This window comes from Lasioglossum baleicum, chromosome 9 (genome assembly GCF_051020765.1).
Source record: "Lasioglossum baleicum chromosome 9, iyLasBale1, whole genome shotgun sequence".
Classification (NCBI taxonomy): Eukaryota; Metazoa; Arthropoda; class Insecta; order Hymenoptera; family Halictidae; genus Lasioglossum; species Lasioglossum baleicum.
Window position 1 is genome coordinate 7113446 of NC_134937.1, and position 13952 is coordinate 7127397.

Here is a 13952-nt window from a genome sequence, read left to right on the forward strand (position 1 = left end):
AGGATGTTCGCGCGAAATGCGCTGCTCTGCGCCGGGACTGTGTCATCGGGAATCAATTTGAAATATCGTCGATTATAAGCACGGAAGGAATTCATCCCGTGAACAAAAAATAATTTAACCGTTCGACGGCCACCGGTATTTTGCGAAGAAAATTTGCCGAGCGACGGGATCGTGCTTATTTGTTTCCGAAAAATGGGAAGCAGTGCGACAGCATCTCTTTAATTGATTTCTAATTGAATGTAAATTCTAGTTTTCACAAGCAGACAGCGGATTTTATGCATCTATGACAAAAATGGGTAGGTGTCATTTAAAATAGTAAAAACTAGTTGAATTTTAAAATACGGGTAACCTTTACTTTACCGGACTCAAAATTTGTGTCTTTCACCTATGAATTATGATGTATATGGTATGTAATCCAGTAGATTTGTACCCGGGGCGGCGGCAGATCGAAGTTTCGATCCTGTAGGAACAATGGTTCAGGAGTTATGCTTGCTTAAAGTTGAGCAATCTGCAGTGTTTTTGACAGGAAAGGGCGCCGCCATATTGTTTCGTAGTGACGGCCGCGAGCCGCTTACCTTGCGGCTCTGCTCGGTAAGCGGCGCGCGACACTACAATATGGCGGCGCCCTTTCCTGTCAAAAACACTGCAGATCGCTCAACTTTAAGCAAGCATAACTCCTGAACCATTGTTCCTACAGGATCGAAACTTCGATCTGCCGCCGTCCCGGGTACAAATCTACTGGATTCCATACCAAATACATCATAATTTATAGGAGAAAGGCAAAAATTTTGAGTCCGGTAAAATAAAGAGCAGCCAAAAATACTGTTATATTATTTTCATCCTACTAAACACATTCAGAAAGAGAATAAATTTCTATTTCACTCCAGTTTGTTGCAATTTAGATAGAAAATTTTTATTTTGCATAAAGATCCGCTGTCTATTCATACGGAACAGGAAAATTCCGTACTGCTAAAATACAGGGTGCCCAAAAATTTATTTCCTTGGAAGGCGTAATTCTTAACTTTTAGCTTTTCTTTACGAAAAGTGAGGACCAATCAGAACTAGCGGCTAGCGGACGGATTCCTGGTCGTCGACAGGTCCCGCTGAGTCTAGCGTTGGCATTGGAGGAGTCGGAATCCGTCTACTGCAGCCGTGCTCTGATTGGTCTACATGTTTTTGTTAATAACTCTTTAACAAAGCCGCGGAAAACATTTTCGCAGAGGAAAAAATTGCTTCAAATGAGCTCAGGAAGTACAGCATTTTTGGGACAACCTTGTAGAGTAAAGATGTTGATGGTTACTACTACACATGTTTTCCCGTATATTAGAAATTTACTATAAATGCAGGAAGATCCAGAGAGTGGATGAAATAAGAAAGTCGAGTCAGTTTAACTCTACGGACTGATGGGCTGGCACTTTGAGGCACTAAAACGATTCGGCATATAATGAAAATATTCAGCGAGACGTTCGATGAAATCGTAGGTTGCGGTATACACACGTTCCACGCCGAGTTTTACTTCTGAAGAGGGTAAACTTGAAGATCAGCATAGTAAGCACGCGGCGAAGTACTGTACAAGCACAGTTTCAGGAACTGTTTTCTGTACACTGTCCTCCAGGGCAGTTTGCATGCCTAAGTGTATATGCATGAAGGCCCGTCGTCTACACAAATGTAACAAGGTACGAGAAGTTCACAACAGGCATACACAGGAAGTCTACTGGAGAAAAGAGAAGCGTCTGGTTACCATTTAGGGTACTTTAGGTGAAAAGAAGGGGGGGAACTACTTTACCTGATTACGAATCCCCGAATTCGACATAACGTAACAGTGAACTTCGTGAATAAAAGATGTACAGGTAAAATGTGACGGAGACGTCGGAGGATCGTACGAATAGTAGCCGATGTCGACACCACGAGATTTCGATACAGGTTATTACAGATATCGAGGACAGAAGGAGACGAAACCAATCTCAGTAGTGTTGGACTCGTCAGCAAATAGACCAACACGAGATCGACGCTCTAACATTGAAGTGAACTAACAAGAAATGAAGTATATATATCAAGATATTTTCTGGATATCATAAAATGAAATTATCTTCATACATAATTAGTATTTTCAAAAACGCTCGGACATGGTCTGCTTATTTTTGCTATAGATTCATCAGAGAAAAAGTTTATAGACTCTGCATATGAGTCGTGAAGATTTAAAATAAAAATACAATAGCTTATACATAATCGAAGGCAACAAACTCTGCAAATAAAAAATTAACTTCGAAAACTGTTAGAAATTTGTAGAAGAACACTGTACTCTAAGACTGGTTATTACCAGTTCTGAAAAGCTTCTGTGAACTTCTACATTCGAGCTGGGATCGGGTTCTAGTCGACGTTCACAATCTCAGGACAGGTCATGAACCAGAGAAAGTTCTTACATTCCTTGAATACGTAAGTGTCAGTCTTAATCTCGAGGGATCTCAAGTGCTAAAGAGATCAGAAGGGAGTGACCAAACCAAAGACGAGGGTTCAAATCCAAGAATCCTCTAACTCGAGAATCCAAACTTAAGTCTCCCATGATCCAAGAGTCCCAGATCCATGAGACCCAAGAATCTAACCTTGAGACCTTCCTGATCTGAGGATTTAGATCAGAGACTCAAAAGTATCTGAGCTCGAGATCTTGTGTATTGTATACATACTTGGATCACCGTGGCTCGATCTTGGATCTCGATCCTGGATCTCTAACAAGGAAAGGACCTCAAGTGTGCGACTTCGTTTTTGAAAATCTTTTGTGAGACGAAGGTATGTGGATCTCTAATGATGTCTGCGAAATATTAGGTGTAGTTACTCAATAGTTTTAAAGATATAAACAATTAAACTTTCATTTGAACTGTAATGAAAATTTAATTGTTTATATCTTTAAAACTATTGAGTAACTACACCTAATATTTTGCAGACATCGTTAGGGATCCATATACCATCGTCTCACAAAAAATTATCAAAATCGAAGTTGGACACTTGTGGTCCTTCCCTTGAAATTCGAGAGGTTGCTAATTTGCATCCCTCAAACTTCACTTCCCCTATTAGGCGTTATTATATTGCAATTCTCGTGTTTGCTATGATTAATTTACTGCGATTAATAGACTGCGGATTTTTATGCAAAATAAAAATGGTCTGGACGATTTGCAAGAGACTGGAGCCAGATAGACGTTTAATTCTTACTGTAATAATTAGAACAAGCTGAAAACGTTGCATTGGCATTATATGATCATTGTTATCTTTTCACTGTTTCAAATGGAACCTACTCATTTTTTTCCCACAAATGCATATCCCAGGTCTTTCATTGATTCGACCAGAGTTTCGCCAGCTGTGAGTTGGTCAATTTAAACAATTGCCACACTGCGTGTTTCTAATATTTGGATCGTGTGTTCTACAGGTTTGCCGCAATCGACACTGATAACCAGTAACTCGTGACAGCCTATGCAAAATCCCAAACCGTGCGTGTACATCTCCGCTTACGCCCTCGAACTTGATGATATACATATGTAAGTACCTAGCTGCTGGAATTTGCCAGCATTTGCATTAACTCCCGTGCGACTTGTAGTGAATTCGTTTACCGGGAGACATGTGTACGCTGACATCACCGTTCTGACACTGGCAGACTTACATTCACGAATCCCTGCGTTGGCTATCATACAACCGTCTATGACGTTGTTATTATTTCCTACACGTATCATTGTCTATGCAACGTCCGACGACTACGATAACATTTACATCTATTTAGACGAGCTCCACGCTTCGGATATCGCGCCGAAGCGTTTCGCATCGTTGATATCGGGTTTAGCGCGCTCGGCACAGCGGTCCGGGCATCCGATCTAGCAGTTTATTAAGATTTTATCACTATTTGGAAGTTTAAAGGTATAATCTAGGTCGTTGGATTCGTTTTGACATCAGATACAATATTATGAAGTCTAAAATATATATTCATTATTAAAAATTAAAGGTGACCTTGATTTCTTATAGAATAAACATGTTCTCTTTCAATATTTTGTATCGACATTTGTAGACCGTTAAATGTTGTTTAACTTCTTTTTGTCTCATTATCGGAATTGCCTGAAAATCATCGTTCAGTTTTGAAATAATAATTAATCCATAAGGGTATTCATAAAATGTTGATTTTGAAATGCTTGTACAATATTTAATAAATCTTATTAATTTAATCGTTTCTGATGGTAATGGACATTTGCATTCGATGAACGTTACTATCCACTGAAGTATCAGTGACTCTCTTTAAACAATAATAATTCCTGAAGTAGTACGAAGGTGGAAATGATTCTTGCGGCATTATAAGATAAGAGTATACCGAAAATACTCCAATTTGAAGAAATAAAACTATTTGTAACTAAAAAGATATGTCCATGTCAAAGGGAAATAACTTGGACAACTTTCATTAGTCCATTAAGCATTACTTATTTAAGTAATATTTAATTAATTTTTTTGTAAATTAAAATTGATTTAATTTTAATTAAATGTTTAATTTAATGAATGACGAACTCTGATTCTTTTGTGGTATACATTTTCAAGGTAAGAGAATGCTCTTCAAGACAAGGTTCACAAAAAAAAATTAGTAAATTTTTCGATCGAAACCCGCATTCACAAACTGCTCATTTTTAAATGCTTGTTCTAATTATAATGTTTCTTTAATTTCATTAGTATCGACATTTTGGCATTGCTAAACATTTACACTGGTGGACAAATGATAAGGCACCGTTGTACACACACAAAATTTCATATAAATGTCGTGAAATCTCAATGGAAACTCAATTCACGGATGAAAATAAACTAAATTTGGATGGTACAGATGGATACAAGTACTATTTCCATGATTTAAGAAAGGAACAAAGGGTTTTGTGTCGTCGACAATATGGTGGCGGTACAGTAATGATATGAGGAGGAATCGGCTCTATAGCCGATGGAAATAAATGGAAATAAATGGAAATAAAATTGATTGAAAGCCGTATGAATAGTGGCTACTTAAATTTAAGTAAAGAGCAAACTGGGCATACATATATACTCGCAGAATTACTGACAGAAAATATATATTTCAGCAAGAAAATGCAGCTGTGCAACTGCTCGCATAGTAAAAAATTATTTTGAAGCACAGAAAATATAAAGGTTTTGAATTGGCCTGCAAGATCTCCTGACCTAAACATTATCGAGAACGTTTGGGGAAGACTGTCAAGAATATTATACGAAGGTGGAAAGCAGTACAGTACAGTGTCCAAATTGAAATCAGAAATTTTAGAAGGTTGAGTAAACATACATCAAAATAATATAAAAAATCTATATAGAAATTTGCCAAGAAGAATGATTGAAGTGATACAACGTAAAGGGCAGTCCACGCATTACTAAATGCTGCCAAAAATTGTGTAATTTAGTTGAATTCTAGTACTCTTCTTATTTTATATTCAAAGTGCCTTATCATTTCGCCCGCACTAAAAGTCAATTTTTGTAGAAATAATAAATGGTTTGAACGAGTTATTTAATTTTGAGTACATTATATAAAAGTTAGTACCTTATTTTGTTGTATATTCACTTTCTACGTGTATACATATATGTACAAATGAATGTTCATTGCTAAAAAACCTTGAGGTGCCTTATCATTTTGACCACCAGTGTAGAAAGTAATGTAAGTACATGGATGCATTTAATGCTGATATAAGAGGAGTCATTTTTTACCGAATGAACTGCTAGATCGGCCACCCGGACCACTGTGCTCGGGGATGCTTGCGTAATATTTTTCAGGAGGGCAACGAAAAAGATATTTTAATCGTGCTTCATATCCCAGACATACATGTGTAGGGGACAAGAGGCAGACCACACGCATCGGTCCCATGGATAAATATTTACGCATGCACTCACGGTTGCACGTCACGCGCACTTCCCGCGGCCCCGGGAGCGGTGAAATGGAAAAACGTACGAGATAGGGCAGAATTTCAGTGGTACTTTACGACACTACCCTTTATACGTATGCGCAATGGGTATCTTAGCTAGTCCGGGCGCTCATAAAACGCAGCCAGCATTTTTTATTGCCTCGAGAATGAACAAGCGAAAGCGCTGACCAAGGGGACGCACGAAATGATCCTGTTACGTTTCATGGAAAGTATAACAGGTCGGAATCAACGAGAAATATTGGGTAAGAGCGAGAGTTTATCAACAATTTCAAGAATACAAACGGTCGCAATTTAGGGAAAACAGTTTTATCAATTGATTATACAGGTAACAGGCGAGAAAACTACATAAAAAAAGATAAGTCGAAAATGTAGAATAAAATTTGTTCGTACGAGGTTTTGGTTTCGAGAAAATCAAGTTTGAAAATCCGTCAAGTTCGCATGCTTAGACAGTAGAATTGGTAGGCGATAAACAGACGCGTCAGACGCAGAGTTGCCAGATTAATTGTAACTTCATTTTGAAATGCATAGACAACGATAAAGATCGTAGAATGTATTTTAGTTATTTTGCAAATAATCAATAAATTGAAGAAGTGGAGACTGCAAATGAATTTGTACATTTCTATTTGAACATACACAGGAATTGTGTCTTGCAACTGATGAAAACAATCTCCATCTTGTACGAAAATCCCTTTTAGTGTTAAGATGAGCTAGATGAGCATTGTGTCAAATTTTTTCTTGAAGGTCTGGGTTTAGATTTTTTTTTTATTATACATGACAATTAAACACTGCAGTATACAATCATTGGCATGAAATAGAAACTTATTTTTTTCGTAGTGTTTCGATATAATCTAATTAATGCAAGAACAGTGTACAATTATGCACCTTTTTATGTTACGAATCCATAAATGTGTACTAATTAGAACCATCCAGAATTGGCTATTAGAAGAAACAAAATCTCATTCAAAAGCTACATAATCCTTCGAATAAACCGTATCCTGTAACAAACAAATCAGCGACAGCTGGGGCATCAGTTAAAATAATCTCCGCGATATTAATCGAAAATTTAAAAAATTCAGGCCGCCGCGCCGCGCCGTGAATAACAACGTATATAAATAAATCTCGCTTCGTATAATAAATTTGTTTGGCCGTAACATGACGCGTAATAATTAATAATTATTTCTGACCGAGCAAAGAGCTTAATCCCGTACGAGCATCATTGATCGCTGTAACATTCTGCACCGGTGTTAAAACACGCGGCGTTGTTTAACTCGTTGCGCTGAATATATTCCGGTCACACACGGCGAAGATCATTTTCGTTTGTCGCGAAAATTAACGCCGGCGTGACGAAAGGACGAGCTGCGAAGATTTTCCGAGCGCGTGCTGTGCAAATTTCAGCTTCTCCGTAGCTTTCCCGACCGGAATCTGCTTCGCACGAACGGAAAAAAATATTGGAACATCCGCAGCGCGAAACTTCGAGATTCCGCACACTTGCGCGAGCGAAGAAAAATACTAACGATAAATTCGCCGTTTCCTACTTTGCCTCCTCCGCTTTCGTTCCGCTGTCGCCGGGCCATAGGTTGGCTGCTCGTAAAATCTAATATTTTTCGTCATATTTCAGATGCACCGGCTTCTCGATCGCGATGCCGATGGTGAACGCGTTGTAAATTGCGCGAATAAACGTCGCCGTAAACCATCGCCGGCCGATAATTCCTGAAATATTTCTGCTGAATTTATATTTCGTGCTCCTCTTTCGCGGTCAGTCGTCGAGCTCTCTGTTAGGCGTGCTAATTCATCCTCAGCCCTAACACTACATCAGCTGTTGCATTTATTTAAATAAAAACGTTTCCCCCGTGAAATGTGTGACTGCAGAATAGGGTGGGAGGAACCATGAGTTGAGGGGAAAAAGTTACTCTCTCGAAAAAGCCACAAATTTTGAGTCCGGTAAAGAGCAGTCGTAGCCTTTCGCTACATTTGCCCAGCAAACTTCTACGACGTATCAGTTACAGTGCCACTGGCCGCGCGTTTCAAATCGAATTTCACCGGTATACGCTGTCATCGAATGAACCGAGCAAAAAGGTTCCGGGAACAGTAGCGGAGTCCTGGACACAAGGTGTTCCCCGAAAAGCGAAGAGAGCCCGGGCGCATTGCGCGCTCTTCTCGAGGGAATCGTGCGGCGTAGAAACTCTACAAACAATTATAACTTCCGCGGAGAAACAGTGTAATATAGTCAGGCCGCTGGCGCACGTCGTTGCGAAACGTTGCACTTATGGCCCCGTTGGTATGGCGTTGCCGAGCCCGAAATTTCTGGTCTTCGGAATTCCGTGTTCCGCCCGTTGTGGTCGTCCACCGGCGATCCCTTTCGTCTCGTTCCCACCCTCGCAGGCAGGACCGATGTCCCTTCGAGTCTCTATCTTGCTAACTTCATCTAATTTGTCTTTGTCCGGGTGGATCCACTCAATCCAACTCTCTTGGCCGTTTATTTATTTGCCAGAACCCCACGACGAGGGAAACGGAGACGCGGGTTCTACCCTCGAAACCCACCCGTTCTTCTTCTTCTTCTTCTTCCGCTTCTTCGAGCACACGGCGGCGATGCAGCGTACCACGTTGAACGGTAATTTGTGAAAATAGTACTTCGCGTTGGCTTTACGTTGTAATAGATCGTTAGCGAAAGCTTAACTGCCGTTCGATGGTTACCGTGTTGCCACGTTCCAATTGTTCAACCGTTCGCGGAACGCGTTTCTGAGGTTCTATCTAAATCTCTTTGAGTACGCCTTAAAGTACGTTTTCATTGTCTGCCGACGCCGAGAAAGAGGCGAAGTTTCCGCTGTATTCACTTCAGAGGCACCGTCGTCGTGTTCTGATGTCTGCGATATTTCGCGCGTTGCGTATCTTCCGGGAAAGCAGGGAATTTAACATCCACATCGACTTTTATCAGCTCGTTCCGCGAGCAACGCTGCTCCTAACGCCAACTTTCAAAGTGAAATATTAATGCCCCGTTCCATTTTAATCATGGCCACTTATTCACAGTTGTTTTTGACGATTATGTCCCGTTTCGCGGGTAATTTATGACCTCCCACTTCGAAGAGTTGTTGATACCCACGCCTTTAACTACCGGCTCGAAGTTTCGGAGATTTTTAAACCGATAATGACTATATTTCTTATAGGTAAACATTTAATGGTATTACTTATCTCAATATGCAATTTACAGTCTATCGAAACGGCTTTATTAGTCAACTTTTCTTCGCGGGCTCCTTTGTAAATCAAGAACTCCTTCATAACGATAATAATAAGTGTCCGGAGTGCTTCAATTTGAAGAATATATGAACACTTAGGCTGCGATAAACTCACTCGATATTGACAATATTATTTACTATGAAATGCATACACAGGAAAATGGTAGGGGAGACCGGGGCTACAAGTTCCGAGTTTGAAGAAACATATAAAATGACGTAAAAGTAGAAAAGATATTCTCATCTGTAACGAGTACAATGTAAATACACTTCGTGAGAAGTTTTTCAAACTCGTACAGAGCGTTACTCAAATGTTCTCCCAGGTGTATCGGACCCCATCTTTAACGAGTAATTTATTGTTAAATTTATTATATTTTTAAATTTTTCATTTACTTGTCGTTGGGCGAAGCGCAACTTTTTGCCCCGTTGTGAGGCAAGTTGTTCTTAGATTGGGACAAGTTGTTACTAAAGAATAAAATTTGCTAATAATTAAAACTTTAATGAAATACATTATAGTTATTAATAAACATTATCTTTGGTATGAAATTACTTTGGCATTGTACATATTGCATATAATTCTTTCTTCTAAAATTCTTCTAAATTTTCTTGCATATTTGAACGCTAATTTTCTGGCTTCTTGTGGGAGAAGACCAAAAAATAAATAGATAAACATTTCGAAAGGTATTTAGCCATAATCTTTTCTTCATGCTTATTAAAGATGATCTTCATGCTCTTCTTGTTTTTCTCACCTTTTAGTGTTTTAATAAATCTGGACAAAGTCATGTGACAGATATTGAAGTTTCTTGCGATTGTTTCTATTATCCTTAATAATACTTTTTTTAAACTGAAACACAAGGAACAATGTGCTTCAGGTCACAGTAACAACTTGCCCCAATTGACACATGTGGAAATCTGCAATAATAATTTAATTACAGGTATGACATAACTAATAAGGATAAATCAATCGGTGACATCGATATTAAATAATCGAGATATTCCAAAAAGTAAGGATCGAATAATATTTACTTATCTGGTAGTACCTAATAAGTCTTCGTTAAAAACACGCTACACTACCGCAGGTGCCACAAAAATGAACGACAGAGTGTCTTTACCCACTTTTATAACAAAAACAACTGAAAACTAATCGTGCGTCCTTCTTTTTTTATAAATAATGATCGGAACAACTTACGCCGGGGGAACTTTTGGCCCCGGTCTCCCCTATCAGAAAATAGTATTTTTCATTGGAAGTTCACGTGAAAGATTCACTCGGCGCGACGAATTTCCGGCTACATTAAATAATCTAACTTTAGAGATCTACGTGCTCGCAAAACCGCGGCGAGCCATCCATCACTGGTGGTCTTTTGTTGCAGAATCTGCGACTCGAAACGAACCATTCACGAGTGTTTAACGGCGCCATTGGCACGCACCCGGGGAAACAAGACATCACGATTCAAACCTCCGAATTAATGTCAACGACTGCATAAATACCGGCAAAAGCGAAAATCCACAAAAGCGGAGCCTGTCGGTTATACCGGAGGCCCGGCCGTGTCGTTTCAAAGGATATTTCCAAGCGGGCAGCATTTTTTGCATCAACGAGTAAATAAAAGTTATTTACAAACGGCAGTCGTTCCATTTTTAAGGGTAGCTAAGTTTCCAAAGTAGCGGGGGGTGGTTTTTATAACTCCGGTACCTTTTACCGATTTTCCGAGCAACTGTCCCTTTCCGATGCAGTTCTGATCATTGCTGGGGTTAAAGGGTAAGTCGGCATAACGACAGTCGCCCACCATCCGTAGTTTTGTATCGGCGTTTCTAGACAATGCAACGCCGCGCTGGCTCAACTTTTCAGGACCTCGCTGCATATTTTTCGCGAACTGTGAGTCGGGAAGAGCAGCGAAATACGCGTCCTCAGGCACTGGGTCAGAGTATCCGTCTACCAACCACGCCGGGCTCTTTTTTACGCGATGAGTAAATCTTTTGAAACCCATGACGAGCGGCTCCGTTTACTAAAGGCATCGCGCATTTTCCCACGTTTCCTTTTTTCCCCACCCGACCCGGTGAAAACAGAGCGCGAAAATGTTTGCCACGCCGCATGTGCGCGCAGCACCCCTTTGAGATATTCAGCGAATCGTTAAAAAGAGTCCGGAAAATGAGACGCGATTTTTCGGCGCGCCCAAACATAAAGGCCCCTGCGCCACAAAGACTCTGCTCAATATTCGATCATCGATACTCTCTGCATCCTGCACGGTCGAAGCGGACGCGCGACGCACAAAAAGACGCTTTATTGTTCGCTCGGTGCAGTAGATTCCCGTGAAACACAAAAATTGTGACAGTGTGTTTGTACAAAAAGATAAAAAACCGCTCGTATAACACGATATACGCGGTGTCCGCGAAATCGCCAGACGGCATTCTTGCTCGTAAATTGTATGCGCCGTGTTTTTTGTTTGCCGCATTTTTTGAAAAACGAAGGGGAACGGCAATTTTTTCAACGGTGTCTAGTCCCGGAACGTTTGATGCTCGTAAACAAAATGTAACGCTGAGTTTACCGAGCACTGTCTAGCGTGCGTTGTCTTCTGACGTAGACTGCAGAATTTACGCATTTATGGCAAACACGAGTGGGTTAAACGAAAGGTTTAAAGAATTTAGGAATAGCATATTATTTTCAACTCATTCGTATTATTGATGGAAGAAAGATATTTTCTTCATCTCCTGTTTCACGAAATTCATACAAGAATTAGCACAATTATGAACGTGAGAACAGTTTATAAAATTCAGTGCAATATTTACCATTTCCATTAAGACATTTGCCAGTAACATTAAGGACACAGTGTATAAAAAGTATGTTTGAATGCGTTTACATTTTTACAGAGCAGCGAAATGTAATGACAAGATATCCAAGAATGTGCAGCAGAAAAATATAGTAAATAAATTGAGATAATATTAATATATATATATGTTCCTGTGTTTGTTCTTCACATATGCTTGGACAATTTGTCTATGCTTTGATACGCTGATAACACTATTTCATTTCAGTAGTACCAGAGCAACACGCACATTTCTAACAAGCTGCCATAGTGATTTATGAACTCATCTTTGTTTACCTGCATTTTCTTGATCATTATTTACTCCAACGTTATTTAGGTTAACAGCGCCTCTGCGTATAACATGATTTCAAACATACATCTACTAGCTTCAATTTGCACGAGTAACTCATTCGCGCGATTATTATTTATGATTCAATTAAACTAACTTCCGACTTCTACAACTTAAAAATTCAAGAAATGAACTAGATATCAACATAATTACCATAGAGCGCTTCAAACAGGTCGATCAGAGAAAACTACTTCTCCAAGTTATGCGAAAAGTAATGCAAACCCTTAACAGTCGAGGGGTGATTCAGAGTCACCACTAAAAAGTTATGTTACTAAATATGGTCGTATCTAATCAATTACTACACATTTAAGTATTGAATTAGGTAGTATACCAATTTCATATCCATAAAATAAAAAGGATTCTAAGTCGGATGAAATGTTTAATTTTCAAGTTAACCCCTTGCCGTATTTTGACGAGCCAGACTCGTGATGGAGGTTTTTATCAAAGTCTAACAAACATGAATGTTAAGCATTAAAATAAATATAGCCACACTAAAAATATAAAGTTTCCCTTTTTTTCTACGACATTTTTCGGGATATAGACGTTCTAATCACTGTAACTGTAAAAAGAAAGGTACGGCAAGGGGTTAAAATAGCTCCGACTGAAAGCGTTAAGCTGTTTGAAAAGTTATAAAGTCATCAAAAAGTTGACATAATCACCACAGATTACATCCCCAATATATAATATTAAAGTACTTTCCCAGTTATCAAATTCCACAAAGATGTACAAAAATATAATCACAACCAACACGTTCCGTACATTGTCCTTCATATTCTACGAACTACAAGGTGTTCGCACTAACACCTCTGCCATTGCTGACCTTGTGTAACCTTGGAGGTCCTAATGTCGTATATGAAATTACAGACACCATTGCATTGCTTACAAAAAAATATTTTTTCCTCCTTTAAAGCGCCAAAACGTACCTATGACAAAACAGCCAGTCTTGCCCAATCACTGATGACTAGACTGCGGATTTTATGTGTTTACGATAGAAATGAGTAGGTGTAACTGGAAACAGTAAGGACTATTAACCCTCGGACTATGGACGATTTTCATAGCTATAATAATTGCAATGCTTAGGACCGTTCACAGCTCTAATAAATAATTTTGAAAAATTTAATTTTGATGATATCTCATGTAGACACATTAGTCTGTCCGATATCCTCAATGAAACAGCTATTCAATTAGTTTAATTGCCACAATTTGATTACTTCAATGACAAATTGGATGTTCCCGATCAAAAATGACTCCGGCACAGCACTCGGAGGGCTAAAGATATTACAAAAGAAAACAACTTTCTATTTCACTCCAGCTCGTTGCAATTCAGCTAGAAAATGTTTATTTTGCATACAGATCCGCAGTCTACCAATGACATCCTAAATAAAATCCTCCAACAAAAGCCTCTGCTATTCCCTTAAGTGATCTTTCCAAAAAATTCCCTTCCCATCGGCCACAACATTGCCGCAGAATCGTACGCAAAACACCTGCCGTGGGACAGTAAAAGTATTCCACCTAGCGCACCCTGAGCGAACACTCTCCGCTCGAGCTAAAAGGAAAATCTAATCGAACAAAAAATAACGAGCTAATCATCCCTGTTGAAAAACAGTGGAAGTTCATCTGCGAGAGCGAAACA

General features: G+C 39.3%; 2 protein-coding genes across 17 annotated transcripts in view; one reads left to right on the plus strand and one right to left on the minus strand.

Annotated features, from left to right (window-relative positions):
* Positions 1-13952, minus strand: part of Hiw (MYC binding protein highwire) — a 525671-nt gene that overhangs the window by 461981 nt on the left and 49738 nt on the right. The gene's annotated exons all lie outside the window — the stretch shown is intronic.
* LOC143212420 (uncharacterized) overlaps positions 1-13952 on the plus strand; it is a 240721-nt gene that overhangs the window by 191625 nt on the left and 35144 nt on the right. The window contains exon 4 of one of the 2 annotated variants that reach the window (XM_076431242.1): positions 3422-3530. The exons of the other annotated variant lie outside the window; for it this stretch is intronic. The gene's annotated coding sequence lies outside the window, so the exon portion shown is untranslated. The remainder of the gene's footprint in view (positions 1-3421; positions 3531-13952) is intronic. 2 annotated transcript variants of the gene reach the window in all.